General features: G+C 38.9%; 1 protein-coding gene across 1 annotated transcript in view; it reads left to right on the top strand.

Moving 5' to 3' along the window:
- The first annotated feature begins 5,721 nt into the window (after nt 1–5,721).
- The window catches only part of ndst2b (N-deacetylase/N-sulfotransferase (heparan glucosaminyl) 2b), a 63,423-nt gene continuing 53,856 nt past the window's right edge, over nt 5,722–15,288 (top strand). Inside the window, exon 1 of the mRNA XM_017483405.3 lies at nt 5,722–5,970. The gene's annotated coding sequence lies outside the window, so the exon portion shown is untranslated. The remainder of the gene's footprint in view (nt 5,971–15,288) is intronic.

Genomic DNA, 15,288 nt, shown 5'->3' on the forward strand with positions numbered 1-15,288 from the left:
AGGGGGGCGTCCAATTAGATTTGAGCTTTAGATCACATGCTCGGAGACGCTGCTGTTGTACAAAAGGGCGAGATAAGTGACGCTATAGCTTTATAGCTATAGTTTTGAAAACCAGTGTAAACATTGAAGAAAGGTATTCAGGAAGAGAGAAGAGAATGGATGTTGAGTTCTTGTTATCATTTGCAAAGTTCCCATCCACTTTTTGCGCATTTCTGTTATAAAGTGATAGTGCGTAAAAAAAAGTTTGCGATATTTGCTGTCTTGCGCCTGTTTCCATCCAGTTGGTCTTTTACCAATACAATGATTTGCATCAGTTAGGTATACATTAAAAAGTGCAGTTTAATCAGCACGCGTGCGCTCTCTCTCTCTCTCTCTCTCTCTCTCTCTCACACACACACACACACACACACACACACACACACACACAAGTCCGGGTACCATGGAGATATTAACAAATCATCGTCACATGCTGTAGTGTAAAGTATATTTCTTACTGAAATACTTCATATTTGTTTGAATGCAAAAAAATATATATATTTAGATAATGTTACAGTTGGACTTTTTTTTTTAAACAGAAAACAATACTCAGTATGTCATTTGTTATTTATCTTTATTTTCTTGTTGAAACATGCCAGTAATAAATATAACAGGATAGTAAGAACTGAACTGTCACTACATTTATCAAAATTCTTCCACCACGAAAAAAAAAACTGGGCTGGTCTTAGGCATTAAACTCGGGTTTTGTCACACTACTGTGTTATTGCATTATATTTCACATTATTTAATTCATACTAAAACAGCTCGATGGTGCTGTTCAAAAAACACAAAAAAAACTTTCTGCCTCCCTTTCTGGGTAGAATATACAAAATAAGAAAAGTTAGTTTCTGTGCTTCTTAACAGTTTGTGCTGTGGTGCTATGCGCCAACATTTACGTGATTCTTCTTCCCAGCGGTCTCAGAAGATAGGCCGATCAGCTGAATAGTGGGTTGCGCCACCTAGTGTGCAGGCGTGAAATGCATCCTCGGTCAGCGCCACCTATCGTGCAGGCGTGAAATAGCTGAAGGCGATGCGTCGTTTCGCGTTCAGATGTGAAAGCACCGTTTATCTGTGATCCACTTTGCTTTATTGCGTCACGCTCAGTGTGAAAAGGCCTTTAGACTGCTCGGCCATCATTATACAGGGTAATGGCTGTTTTTCCTTTTTGTTCACCTACTGACAAATACACTTTCAGAACTGAAATTTTACCATTTTAATTATTTGGCAAATTCAATGCTCGGAGATACCTTTGCTCAGATGCTCAGAGCTCGGAGATACCTTTGGACCTTGAATCAAGTCACCACCAGGTCAGGGTTCCATTAGTGATTAACTAACTAACATTACTGATTGCTCCTCTACTGTCTCACTGCAACCTGCAAACGTATGTCTACATTCTGTTGGAAAAGAAATAACTACAAACAGGGTTCTTGGTGACTGATTTAGTCTCAATGAGGGTTTTTTTTGTACTGAGAGATGGACAATTCCTGGTATGAGCCAAAGAACACAAAGGAAGTCAATATTAAGCAGCAGGAACTCTGACTTTACTTTCTCCTCATTATCTGTGTGCAAGATTTTTTCTATATAGGACCAGGGTTGAAAATAATTTCTCCTGGAAGGTGCATTCCCTGAATTCCCTGACTGTTGATGTCACAAGATAGCATCCGACTAACAGTGAAGGGAAGCTTGATGGTGGTGACTGGAGTAAAATGGCCCTCGGTTACAGAAGGTCAAGTTCACAGAAAAACAAGGGCTCATATGGGATTTGAACCTTTTTGGACCTTTGGACCTTGAATCAAGTCGCCCGCAGGTCAGGGTTCCATTAGTCTTTTCCACCCAAACTATTCACTGTAAAAAAAAATGGGCTTATCTGGGATTTGAACCCAGGACCTCTCACACCCACTGCAAGAATCATACCCCTAGACCAACAAGCCAATTATATAGACCTTTAGTTGTACCACTGGAATTTCACTGTACGCTGTAAATGTATGTCTACATTCTGGTGGAAAGGAGATATCCACAAACCGGTTTCTTGGTATCTGATTTACTCTCAATAAGGTTGTTTATACTGAGAGATGGACAATTCCTGGTACGAGCCAATGAGCATAAAGGAAGTCAATATTATGCAGCAAGAACCCTGACTTTACTTTGTCCTCAAGATCTTTGTGCAAGAGCCTACATTATTCCAATATTGGACCAGGGCTAAGGGGGCACCACGGCATAGCGGTTAGTACATTTGCCTCACACCTCCAGGATTTGGGACATGGAAGGAAGGAATAGAAGCTGCCTTTGAGAGGAAGAGGCTGAAGTGCTCAGATCTTGTTGCTGAGTGTAAGGAGGCAGGCTGGAGAACCATCATCTACCCAGTAGAGGTAGGATGCCATGGCTTTATTGGAACATCAACTGTTTGCCTCCTGAGGGATATGGGAGCAACTGGAGCAAACCAGTGGAAGGCCCTGAAAGACCTGGGTGAAGAGGCCAAGAAAAGCAACTTTTGGTGCTGGGTGAGGACAAAGGAGAAGTGTTGGGGAAGAAACATCTAACCAAAGGTCTAGTTGCAGGGGGTAGCAGGGAGATGTCCCTGCCACCAAGAGATGTTCCAGGCTTAAAGGAGTGAAACAGTATTGAGAGGTGGTACCTGGCTGACAACCCTGCAGCTGCCCAATGCCATATGGAGCCAGTAGCATGGAGCATGCATTAACAGTGCCAATGGAGCTTATCACAGCCTTAGTCACTTTGAAGGTGCCTTAGACCGCTCGGCCATCCTGACACTGCAAGGACAGTCTGCAAGAACATCTGCAACATATAAGACCTAAAATAAGGTACCTTAATGGTATAGCTATATAACTATTTGTACATCAACGATATCAACCTTATTTTATTCAGATTTTCATTCATTCCTCTTCAGCAAATGCAAATGCTGTTCAGAGTTGCAGTGGATCCATAGACAGGGGGGGCAGGGGATATATACCCTAGATGAAACATCAAGATCCTTTATTAGAAACAGGACCCTCAAACTCACCGACAATAGCTACCATGCGTATGTGCTGCCTCATTCAGAATTACAACTACTACATGTTTTTTTTATTCTCAGGTTTTTCCCTTCCCTCTGTCACTCAAAATCTTTCAGTGAGTGACATCATTGTATGCAAAAGGTAAATGCAGATGCAGCACACGTGAGGTTAAATACAGTTCCAACACAGAAATATCCCACCACGTGGTACATGAGAAGATGTAAGATTTAAAATTACAAACGATTTTTCCCAATAAATCTTGAACACACCAAAGCACAAGGTGTTATAGTCTATTGTACCTGTCAGTAAACAACCTAAGAGAAAGAGGGCGCTATAAACTCATGATTATATTATAACTGTTTAAGATGAGGGTTAGGATGCAGACTATGAATGGGTCTATAGTACACACAGCAACCCACAAACACAACAATGAATGCTTGCCATTGAGGTGCTGACAAACTAGAACTTATATAGAAGGGCTAATCAGCATGAAATGAGACACAGGTGACAGTGGTTAGGCCATGTGACATGCTGGGGCTGATGGGAAGTGCAGTTCAGCACCCCTTTGACAGATGGTAGGACCATGACAGATGGTAGTGACACATATATTTGAGAAAATGTGCTTCAGAAGATCTCCTCGGATTTTCATGCACAACACTCTCTAGAGCTTATACAGAACCATGCATAAAATCAAAAAACAAAAAGTGAGTGCCAGTTCTGCAGGGAAAAATACCCTATTGATGACAGAGATTAGAAGAGAATGGGCAGACTGGTTCATACAGGAAGACTACGATAACTCAAAAAATCACTTTTTACAACCATGATGGACATAAAAGTATGTGCGAAGCATTGAAGTGTATGCACAACACATTGAACTTTGAGCTGGATGGGGTCCAAAAAAAGATCCTGTGGTCTTTCTCCAATTTTTGTTCTATTTTCCTCTCTAGTAAAATAACATATACTAACACTTTATTTAATATTTATCTTTCAATTCAATTACTCCCCACCAAAAAGTTTTATTGCAACACAAATTCTAAATTCAGTTGTTGGACTGTATTACAACCTTTATCAGGACAGTCATATGCCCTATCATATGCCAAATGGGATATGAGATAATGACTTTGGTACCGCTGTGATTTTACATTTGACTGAACAGTGTGTCTCAGAGGTCTATGTCTTTCTTGTTATCTACATCATGGTGGCATTGTGCTTTAAAATATAAACAATTATTACAAACAAATGTTTGTTTGGATGATGTATATGTATATGAAAATATATTTTCAACCAAGACTTTCATTCTTCCTTCATTGTTTAAGTATTAAAAAAAAAAAATCATGCTCCTATTCAGAGGCGTAGCTAAGGTAAGGAGCATTAAAAATGCCTCCTTCTCGATCTCCTCCACGAAGCTGGTGAAGTCAAAGAAGTGATCTGAAGCAGAGTGCATACCTCTTTAAAGTGACTCTAAAGTATGAGCCACTCCACTATGGGTTTGAACAATTGGAGGAAATGGAGGAGAAGGAGGAGGAGGTTGAGGAGGTGGAGTCTCCTTCTCCTTAACCTCCACCACTACCTCTTCCACTTGTTCAAACTTACAGTGGAGCATCTCACCATTTAGAGAGAAATATCTGGCATACTCATAAAGTAAAGATGAAGTCACTTTTTTTTTTACAAATAAAAAAAATGAAAAGTTGATTGTATGAGTGTATCGGATGCAGCAGAGTAGCTGGGATTTTTAAGCAGTGACACTGCTGACTGTAAATATTCCACTAACTAGAACTATCCAGGCAACAACGGTGCTGTAGTCAGTGACTGACACTAATAAAGGGCTAGAGCAGTGGTTTTCAAAGTGGGGGCCGCCAGGGGGCGCCCGGGGGGCCTCAACAATTTGGTGTGAAAAATAAATTCTCACTCTCAGACCACCACACACACAATCAATTGCTAATGTAATGTAATGTAAATATGTAAGATGTAATTATTAATAAAAAAATGGGGGGATACATTCAGAAGTATGTATTTTTTATGTGTTTTAAAGACATATTGCAAAAGGGGGGCCTCAGTTAAATTTTAATGCCATTTGGGTGGTCTTGCCCTGGAAAAGTTTGGGAACCCCTGGGCTAGAGGACAGCTAACACAAACTGTGCATGAAAGGTACACTAACAAAGTAACAAGGTGCTAGACTGATGTTGACCCAATATCTATTTTGGCTGGCTATGTTGGCCCTCTCCATACAAAGTTCCCAATGTGACAAAGGAACAACACTGGCAAGGTGGACTTAAAGGTTGCTGAAAGTTTGCTGGCCCTAGGGGTATTTTTTGTCTGTTCGCCCAACGCTGCCTCAACTGAACGGTTGACACTAATCCAATGCCAGTTTACTACCTGGGTAGATGTTTCTAACAACTGTACACAAAGCCAGCAATGCTCAATCGGTGTTAGTGTCACGGAAATAGTGTCTGATCAGTGGGGGCCTTGTGGTGTTTATTTTCCACTGATGGAGGAAGTAGGGTGGTTGACAAATTGTGCACAGCAACAGATGAGCTACAGTCAGTAACTGTATACCAACAGCACACACATGGTTAATGAACCTAATAACAACTATCATATTCAATATAGGTGAGTGTAAAACACAGTGTAGCTGAGTTAAACAACAAGAGGAATCAGGACGCCCGTGCCGTGTGTGTGTGTGTGTGTGTGTGTGTGTGTTTTGAAGTTGGAGCTTTGTAGGGAGCTGAGCCCTCCCCGCAACAGCACCCTCTTTGCTGTGTGTGTGTGTGTGTGTGTGTGTGTGTATGTGTGTGTGTGTGTGTGTGTCGGCTGGAGTGAACATGGCGGAGCGGAGCAGGATGCGTTCAAGCGCCGAAGGAAAGTTGCTGTTGTAAAGTGAGCCCGCATCGCTTTGTCTGCGGGGATCGCGGGCGATGAAGCGGTGAGTAAACACGAGTGCACCGGAGACCGGTGAGTAAATTGTGCGCTTGTTCGTTAGCCGGAGTGCCGCTGTGGTCGCGCCGCTGTGGTCGCGCCGCTGCTGGGCTTCACTCGGCTGCGATGTGGCGCGTCGGAGCGATGCAGAGTGAGAACTCGAGCTGAAGCTCAAACAAACCTGAGCTCCGTGATACATGATGTTCATCATAGCTGATGGACTTGATTGGGACCACATTGGCAGGGTTCCGGTCTTTATTACTAAGGAAGAATGATTCCTATTATAGAAAGTTTCGCGTTCAGGAAAATCTTGCTGCAAACTAAGCAGAGCTGTGTCTTTGGTATTATGATGTAACAAGAGCAAATAAAAACTCCTCCTGATGTTTCTCTGCCTTGTTATAAGGCTATTATTGGACGTGCACCTGCCGCGCTGTAATTGCATTAGATGTGATTTAATTATTGACACAATTCACCCAGAGAGTGAACACCAGCTCCATCCATGGACTGCTGTTTATTTATTTAATTTTTAGGGACGCAGTGTGTATGTGATTGTGCCCTGCGATGGATTGACACTGTGTCCAGGGTGTACCCTGCCTTGTGCCCGATACTCCCTGGGATAGGCTCCAGGTTCCCCCGCGACCCTGGAAAGGATAAAGTGGTGTAGAAGATGGATGGATGGATGGATGGACACAATAACTATTTAATATTTAGTGTTTCCTCTCAAGGTCACACACTTAAAATATACTTATTTTTATGCACTTTGTTTTGCAATTCACTTCATGTGAATTCATCTGAGCCTAAACTTTTCCCTCTATTTTAATGCTCCTGTATACACGTGTCAGGAGATAGCACACATGTGTTTTATCTGGACTACATCCATTCCTCCTACTAATTATAGCTTTTTAAATGTGCATGCTAACTGGCATGCTCAATGTATTATTCTATGCGATGTTTTAATGTATGTGTTCCAGCAAGCTGTGCAGATGTGCAGATGTGCAGAATGTTATGATAATTAGCTGTAATTTGTGTAATATTAATATATTATCGAACGTCTTGTGTTCACTGTTTAGTTGTATGACATGGGAGAATAATGTATAGTTCGTGATATCTTTCCCATGAAGTGTCTGGTCAGGAGTGTGAACTCTCAGCTGTCCACTGTGAATAAAATGTCCAGTTTTGAACAAAAGTACTGCAGCCATTGAGTGGATTATGTTGTGGTTGGAATGTAATTGAGAAGCTTCTTGGAACATTTTTTTGCACCAACTCAATAATTATAGTCAATGCCTATTGAAGGAGAGAGGAATAAAAGACCTTTTGCACATTTTTAGATGAGACCATTAATAAACGGTTTGATTCCAAACTCCAGCGAGCGCAGGGCAGAGACGTGCAGATGAAAGCTGCTCATTGAGTCCTATATTGATGCTCTTGATAAGTGGGATAATTAAAAAGCAGTGCCTCTGTGCACCATTCTTAAGGCTGTGATCCATCTCATGAAAACCCTCATCAGCAAACTAGAACTAACTGGGTTAATTTGCATTGCGCAAATACAATGCCTTATCATTTGTCCTCTGTTAATTTGATAAGTATTAAGCGGGATGTCTAAAGCTCACATATAAATGACAAGAACATGCAGCATACATTTCATGTTGCTTATGTTTGGAAGTTCATCTTTAGGTTTGTCAGTTAACTTGTTAAACTCAGTCTTTAATCTTTGTTTAAGTAGTTTATGTAAGTTAAGATACCACTGCTATACCAGGATTTGTAAACTAAGCATTGAACACTGTGGCTGAAGTTTGTTCTGCCAGACCAGTGGGTTGTTTCTAGAAACATGTGATGCATCAGTGTATGTCAGGTGGCTGTAGGAATATTTATTACGTTAATTTTTTTCTTCGTTGTTGTTTTTAAGGCCTTTGATGGTAGTGAAGTGTTATATTAGTAAAACAGCAGGAATAGATAATGAACACACTTGTTTGTGCTCAAGGTAATTTACTGTATTGAAGGTCATAGTTTTTGTGTGAATGCATTAACAAGTTGTATGAACCACCTTGATCTATGATGATGCCATAATCAAAATTATGAGCTTCATTTAGTAAATTATGTAAATTAATTTATGTTATACTAAATTTCAAAGCTAATTTAAAATTTCGTTTAAATTATGCTGACTCTCCCCCATTGTCCATAAAGCTTTTCTGCTGGGGTTTTAATCTACTTGATATGCAGCTACCAAGATTTTATAATGCATTATTTTACATATTTGTGAATTTGTGTTTTAGGAAAGGTTTGACAATGTTCTTCTTTGTTCTTTTACTTTAAAAAACAATAATTATATATATATATATATATATATATATATATATATATATATATATATATATATATATATATATATATATGTCCCCTCCTACCACGTTCAGTGCTTTCAGCTTAATTTATCTTCACCCTTCACTTTCATTAGTTACCAGGTTACTGTTTTCATGATGATTAACATTCACTTTAAAGCAGGTCTAAGTTAAAGGTTTGTTTTGTGTGTGTGTGTGTCTCACTCTAGTAAAATATAAGCCCGTGTTTCACTTGTATATCAAGTCCACTATCAAGGTGGCCTTAATTAATTTACTGTATGTCCCAGGGGACCTTGCATGTAGCGTTTATTGAGTCTCCGGTATCAGCCTTATGGATCCAACATCGTACCATGCATCACCACCTTCATGGAGGTTGAGGTAACAGTTGAAAAATAGCACCAGGAGGAACAGTTAAAAGCATATTTTCGTTTAAGGACAAAGCAGTAACCCTATTTGAGCTGAATCGCTATTCCTATGAAGACAAGAAGGTGATCTGTTTTGAAGAGCTAAGCGTTGAGTGCGTTGTGTCGAATGGATGGCAATGTGAAAAGGAAGCAGCAGGGGGGCAGCTCCACAGGGAGCCAAGAGCTGTCTGGTCAGGGATCAAATTCTCACGCTGTTGGCTAGCGCACATCCATAATTCATGTGCTTTCTCACTTGTAGAGGAAAATGGAAAATGTGGTGCTGTTTTTCCTTCTGACATGCTCTTACTCTCCTATTGGTTTTGCCCTCTCGTTTCATCCAGCTCTTAGCATGTTTCTATTTCAAGCACCATGAAAGTCAGGCATGGTTTGGCTAAACCTGGAGATTTATTGGTTTAAGGAATTCAGGCTTCTTAAAATGAAATTACATATTTAGACATGTCTTGGAGGTTTTTGATACCATGAAGCTTAGATAAGCCAGAGAATTATGTTAGATTGTGCGTATGGCTCACAAACTTGTCCTCTGATTGTTCTTGTATTTAAATTATTACAGTAAGGCACTTATGGAAAATTTGAAGTTTGATGCTCTCATTCTCTAATTCTCTTTGATTTGCCTGGTAAGGACTGATACAGAATGATGTAAAGATTGCTTTCCCACTCAAATTAGTTACTTTGAATAACAATTTTTCTTTTAGTTCAAAGCCTCCATGTCACTGGAGAATTGACTAAACCTGCCTTTCTCTCCTCGGCATGGGCTTTTATCTAATCAATTGTTCATCCAAGCTTGCTAATCAGGTTTCGAAGACTCACAGTTTCAGTATTACACACACACACACACACACACACACACACACACACACGCACACATGCACAGAGGTGCACCCTCACCAAGGTTCATAATGAACTCAAGCATTGCTAGACATATGTTTTGATTACAGACCGAGAGCATCTGTCATTTAAAATTTCTGAATATTAATTTTTAATTTATAAGAAAAAAAAATCTGAATGAGTTCCCTGTCTTGTTTTACATGCAGCACTGACATGTATAAAAGGACTAACCTGCTTATCTCCTGCCTGTTAATCTTGTGAGATTTTAGATAATGGCCTGAAAAGACTGCACATTAAAATGTATGAAATAGCATTTTTTTAACTTCATAATTCAGAGAGTAATGGATGACTTCCATATGAAGAAACATTTTTTCCCCACCTTAAATATAGGTCAAATTCTCTCTTGTCAGTTAATTAGCATTAAGTGTGGCACTGGCTCAAACATTCATTAGCCTTGAACATCAAACTGTATTTAGCATTAGCTTTAGGCTTTGGATCGAACCATATCATATCACGCTTTGGACTAAACCAAATTATGCATGCATTTCTGGTAGCCTGCTTTAGTCTTTTTTTATGGTTGAAAGTACTGTTTGGATTCTTTGATTTCATATACTGTATTTCAAATTTCCCAGGGATGACCTTTTCTTGTACAATGTTTTGAGTTGGTACACTCAATAACAATAGAAATCAAATGTATTATACTTGAGTACTTTCACTGAAATCTGGAAAACAAACAGTGAATAATAATAGTCAAATAACTTTTAGCTTTAAGATATGCTAATTCCCGTTACAAGTGAACAGTAAATCCTATGTTAGCCACATGTTATTCTCTTAACCAAAGCTGAACACAGTTTGCATTTATCATAGTGCTCTAGCACTGAAATTTGAGTTCAGGATACACATTTCATTTCAGGTAGCTCTAGAAATGACATAGGACTGATATCCAGTGTTGGGTAGATATTTACTTGATTGTATATTGGAGGAAAAAAGAAGCAATCTCATCTGATTTGATAATAAATCAAGCATGAAGTATTTTCTTGCAACACAACATAATGTAAAGTGACATTAAGTACATCACAACGTAATAAGAGAAGGTTTAGTTCCAAATCAACAGAGGGTAGCTAGCTATTTAGCTGTATTTTACAGGAATTACAGTTCTTATGTTTTAACAGGTCTCTTAATCTTTTATTGTCTTATTTTGTGCAAATTTGTTTGTTGTTTAGCTAAAAGTTATTTGACTAAAAAAGAGTTGCACTTTTGTGTAAGCCGTGGTAGATAGCTGTGTAGTTCCTCTTTCAAGGTGGTTGAGTGTTTGTGTTTTTGAGTATGGCAATTTGATAACTTCATCTTTGATCTTAAGTAAACCCTTGAATTAAAAAGCACTCCTTTTATAAAAAAAAAAATATTGGATATCACTATCGGTATAGGAGAAAAAGTGATATCCTGTCATCTCTAGATAGCTCAGCTAACTATTGTACAGCCCATATCGATGAACTTACATATGTGAACAAATGAGATTGTACTTGGCTTGTAGAGCTTGAATGGATGGTTAATGGTTCTGTCTTAATGAGCAGTAGTCATTAATTATAAAGGGCTATGATATGCAGATTTGTACATATATTACATATTGAATATTGTACATAAAGTCTTTAATCTGTAGGTACATTTTTGGCATTGAGGCTATTATTTCAAACTGTTGTTTAAAACAACCACCTATGCACCTTCTATATGGATTAGGGCCTAGTGAGAGTAATATATTTTCTATTGTGCGGAGGTTTACACTAGAAGAACAGTAAGGTGTGTCTTTTGAGTCACACCACAGCTTCTCTTTATAACATTTGAGACTGAAAAAGGCTTCTTTGTTCCACTTTTCTTTTGAACAAATACAGGATTGGCTCTTGAGCCTCTTGCTCATTCCCAGGCATATGAGTGTGTAATGGGATACTTTTCTTTTGTATCTTGCTGCATTCACAATGAGATTTCTCTCTCATACTGCCTTATGAGACCTGGGTTTTGCCAGAGGTTTTGTTGCAGTCAGATTATGTAGAATATTTGCTTTGAATGGGAAGCAGGTGGTAGAATTAGAAAGTAGAATAACAGCTTGCTGAAAGCCAGATCGAAATTGTGGCCAGGGAAAAGGAATTGATATAGACCAGTGAAATGTGGGTTTGTTTTAAAAACTTTCCTTTCAACTTAAAAAGTTCCTTTCATAGTCCTGCTTTTTTCTTTTCAATTGCCATAGCACCATGGTCACAATGACTTACTGTCTGGATTGTTGTAGCTGCAGCTGCATTACAGCCCAGTGGGTTTCCAAATCTTTCTATCTGTGGTCTAATTCGCACAGTGAATACTGTGCCTCTGGGGGCTTCCATGGGCCTGCATGTCTCCTGGGATCCCTCCACTATTAATGGTCCAGACACATTCAGCTAGCTGTAGGGAGGACCGTTGGCAAATTCAATATTGTGTAATTATAAAAACTTTTTTTTAGTCCTAAATTTTAATCTCACAGACAAAATGGGGGTTCCAGTGTACCACTTAGCCTTTAAACTTAGCCCAGCCCTGCCCCCTATGTATGACCACACCCCAAATTTTGCATATGACCTCAGAACAGTTTCTGTATATACCTTTTCAGGTTTTATGGAAATGCATGTAATTAATCATATGTTAAATCTGTTTGAGTAAATTAGGCTCCACCTCATAAGAACTGATTGATGTGACAGCCACATTATTATTATTATTGTTATTATTATTATTATTATTATTATTATTATTATTATTATTTTTACAAATATCAACATATTTCTTTTCAGTATTGAGGTCCACACTCTGCTGAGTAGTTTGGCACCAAATTTATGAAGTTAAACCAAAAATCCTAGGACTCGTTTGCAAAAAGAGTTTTTACATATTGTGCTGGTTATCATAAATTAGAACGGGCAGAGCTAAATGGTTCTTGAGGCTTTTTTGTTTGGTAGAATCCAAGGAATCTATCTAGCCATGAAAAAGTATTTGATTTATTTTGTTTTTGTGTATATCTCATGCTAAATTGTTTCAGAAATTAAAACAAAATCTAAGATAAAACATGTTGTATTTCATTTGAAGATCTAAAACTATTTAGTAGGAGATATACACAAAAACAGAAGAAATCAAACACTTTTTCACAGCAAACTATCTGTCGAGCTATCGATCTATCGTTCGTATTGGATTTCCTCCTAACTCCCAAGTGTATGCCTTAATTCTGGGCCTGGGCCTGGCTGAAAGTTTCACTATACTTCCTGAATAATGTATAGTATTTATATCCTTTTTGATAAATCAGCTGAATAATAGGACAAATAACTGAGTGATAAAAAACTGAAAAATAAGCTGGGACTTTAAGGGGCTAATTCCATCTCACGTGGAGAACTAGTACCTGTACATATGGTAAGCAGTCCAAAAATGGTAATACATTGTGCTGTCCCAATGTATGTTTATTTATCTTTAAATAAAAATAAAGGGATGGTTTGCAAATTTTCAACTCCCATACACTGATCTGTAGAGATTGTTTTTATGGCTAGCATTTTTACAGAAATACTTAAACACAACATGTGGGCATTTGACTTGCATATTTTCACTAACCATTTCACCCTAGAGAACTTTCAAACAAAACAGCCTGGAGGATTTTGTTGGAGGAAAATACTTGGAACCATTCAGAAACAAGGCACTGTGTTTTGTTTTTTGCTTTTGGGATGGTTGTCAGTCCTTTACTGCCAACATTTAAAACATCCAGTAGAATAAAGTTCCACTCTTAAAAACAAATGCATGTCTGAAGGAATTGTCTGGCACTCTCCACATGCACACCACTGGTCCCCAATCCTCCTCTCAGGTGATGTTAACCCTGGGAATGTTTTACTTACCTTGATTATTTCGTCCAATATGCATCAACCCTTCATATTGAAACACCATCAGACACATTTGTTTATATGTGATGAACATTTATATCGTATGAATTTACATATTACTTATTCATTTACTTTTGGCTTGGCATTTTGACACAGATTTACATCTTCCGTCTTTAATCCGGGCACTATTCCATGCAGTAGTAATAACCCCTTAACAAGCAGGAGCTGTTGTCTATGACGGGAAGGATCACTTGCCAACTCCAACCCAAAGCCTGGGTTACAGGAGGTCATCCAACAGCCGGTTTTCTATGGCACAGTTCCATTGGGTCACTGTGATGAAGCTGATTAAAACCTGATGGACGCTGTTGTGATGTGCATGGGGCTGAGCATTTTTCTCTTTCAGCTAGGGAGCATTGAACTTTGTTAAACCTCCAGCTCTGTTCTGCTTGCATTAAACCTATCGTTATAGAGCACTTTTTAGTGTAGATGTGGTTTAAAACACCCCTTTTTTTTTCTTTCTTTTTTTAGATGTTTGAGACTAATTTTGTATTGAAAAAATTCAATGCAAAGCTTCAACACCTTGGAACTGAAGTAGAGGGTTGAAGTTTTTTCCAAAAGATATTCCCTCAGTTGGTGTTTTGATGTTGGTGGAGAGTAGGGATGTCACGATAACAAAAATCTAGTAGTCGGTACCGATACCACCAAAAGTACACGATACTCGATACCAAAGTCGAGACCACGGTGTGGTATAAAAATAAAATGAAAAAAATAAAAATAAAAAAACTCTCCTGGAGGAAAGAGAGAGAGAAGGGGGGGGGGGGGTATTGGAGTTATCGAACACCGCCTGATAATTAGTGGACGTGCACTCCAAAACGCGGGCGCACACACACACGCATACACACCGACGCGCGCACGCACACACCCCTTATACTCTGAATGCAAGCATTAGTTATGGTGGCAGACCAAAACAATTTAAAAAGCATGAACATTTGAATAATTATTAGTGATATTAGGCTACATTTAGCTGACAGGACACGGGCTGAATGGCGATGCATGGGGGCCCATTAGGAGGTAGTTTATAATACTGTAATGCATTAGTGTCGTTAACAAATAACTGGCTATCGCAAACATTACATGGAGCATAACGTTAGCTGGTTTCACGGTTACAATGCCAGCTGCCTCAAACAAACATAATATAGGACCGTCTTTCAGGTGCTTCTCCAAATTCCAGGTGTTTCCTCGCTTTGTTTGAAATGAACGATAGCATCGGTTGCACACTGGAAACCGATACTAGCTTTCCTGTCTTTTCCTCTCTTTTCCTCTCAACGAGTCGGGGCGGACCTAAACTTATAGCTAAGCTAATTTTTTGTAGTTTTTCCCGTGTGCTTGTAGGCGTTCTTCTTCTTCTTCTCGTGACATCCCTAGTGGAGAATGCTGTCTATCACATCACTCCAATCCCACATTATCTTTAAATGTTCAGCTTATTTAAGGATCAGTCAGAAAAACTTTGGATTGATTTGCAGTGACACTTCCCTCTATGGGGATATGTGAACCCAAACCATACCATTAAAATGTTCTCCACAGCATAATAGAGCCACTGGTATTTCCTTTAATTTGTCACTTGTCTTGTATATAATTAAAGTGCACCAATTTTGCTTTTTCAGATATTGCCTTTCATGTAGTGTATTCTATAGCTGTTTGTGAATGTAAAAAGTCTGCAAAGTTTCAAAAATCAAAAGTGTTGGACAAATGGAGTTATTGACTCCCAAAAGAAAGCACAGATTCTGAAAAGCTGAAACAAGTCGTTAGTAATTCTAGGCTTACTTCCTGTACTAACTTATGTAATTTGGTAACAAAATAC

The sequence above is a fragment of the Ictalurus punctatus genome, chromosome 13, assembly GCF_001660625.3.
Source record: "Ictalurus punctatus breed USDA103 chromosome 13, Coco_2.0, whole genome shotgun sequence".
In the NCBI taxonomy this organism is placed as follows: Eukaryota; Metazoa; Chordata; class Actinopteri; order Siluriformes; family Ictaluridae; genus Ictalurus; species Ictalurus punctatus.